General features: G+C 45.3%; 1 non-coding gene across 1 annotated transcript; it reads left to right on the forward strand.

Annotated features, from left to right (window-relative positions):
• The first annotated feature begins 482 nt into the window (after positions 1-482).
• Positions 483-554, forward strand: TRNAY-GUA. Its single transcript has one exon. It is a non-coding gene; the product is annotated as a tRNA-Tyr (tRNA).
• The last annotated feature ends 932 nt before the right edge of the window (positions 555-1,486 follow it).

Genomic DNA, 1,486 nt, shown 5'->3' on the forward strand with positions numbered 1-1,486 from the left:
CGTGTCCAACTCTTGTGACCCCTTGGACTATAGCCTGCCAGGCTCCTCTGTCCATGGGATTTCTGAGTTAAGAATACCAGAGTGGGTTGCCATTTCCTTCTCCAGAGTCTCTTCCCAACCCAGGAATCCAACCCAGGTCTCCTCCATTGCAGGCAGATTCTTTATGAACTGAGCTAGGAGGGAAGTCCTTAGTTTTCTACAGAGTTTGACAATTGAGATGCTATTTTAAAGTCCATGATGCATTTACATGAAATGAAAAATTTTATTTTTCATTTTCTCTTGAAAAATGCAGAAAACTCTGGAAGAGCAACACAGCGATCATGATGTCAGGTTTTGTGGTCTCTCCAGATTGCCAATGTCCCCCCACTTCCATGACTGTGTTTATTCTCACCTAAGAGTTGCCCTGAGAAGAGTTACCTGATGGCTCTGTGAGATTTGCCCTATAGCTCTGTGTAAGGGTATGCTCTATATACACTTGGGCTTCCCTGGTGGCTCAGATGGTAAAGCGTCTGCCTGTAATGCAGGAGACCCAGGTTCGATCCCTGGGTTGGGAAGATCCTCTGGAGAAGGAAATGGTGACCCGCTCCAGTACCCTTGCCTGGAAAATTCCATGGACTGAGGAGCCTGGTAGGCTACAGTCCATGGGGTCGCAGAGAGTCAGACATGACTGAGCGACTTCACTTCACTTCAAGTGTATGCTCTAGGGCCCTCACCAAGCTTCTTCCATGCCCAAATCCACCTGTCCTGATCTAAATGATGCCAGTGCCGCAACCCCTGCATCTAGCCATGCTCATTCACTAGCATCCCCAGTGCCTTTCTGATGGATCCTCTCCTTCTGTCCTTTGTAGAAAAACTCACCTTCCTGTTTCAACCAAACTGCTCTTTATTTCCCTCGGAATCACCAGTAAGCCTTTGGCATAGGCTATTAAACTGGGATTTATAACCTTCCAGGAGACAGAAAATTCCCAGAATCCATATGGATTCAAATTTTGAATGTGTGTGCATTTTTAAAATTAACTGTTACTGGAGTATAGTTGCTTTACAATGTTGTGTTTCTACTGTAAATCGAAGTGAATCAGCTATCTGTGTACATATATCCTCTGTTTTTTTGGATTTCCTTGCCATTTAGGTCACCACAGAGCACTGAGTAGAGTTCCTTGTGCTGTACAGTAGGTTCCATTAGTTACCTATTTTATACATAGTATCCATAGTGTATGTAAGTAACTTTTTAAAAAAACTTTTATCGTTATTATTATTTGGCTGTGTTGCTTCTGACTTTGGTGCTTTGAGGGGGTTGTTCTCTAGTTGTGGTGCACAGGCTTCTCGTTGCGGTAGCTTCCTTGTTGTGGGGCACAGGCTCTATGGCTCCTGGGCTTCAGGAGTTTTGGCCCGTGGGCTCTGCAGCACAAGCTCATTTCGTTGTGGTACATGGGCTTAGTTGCTCTGCCGCATGTGGAATCTTCCGGGACCAGTCATCAAACCCATG

This window comes from Bison bison, unplaced genomic scaffold (genome assembly GCF_000754665.1).
Source record: "Bison bison bison isolate TAMUID 2011002044 unplaced genomic scaffold, Bison_UMD1.0 scf7180017864471, whole genome shotgun sequence".
Taxonomy (NCBI): Eukaryota; Metazoa; Chordata; class Mammalia; order Artiodactyla; family Bovidae; genus Bison; species Bison bison.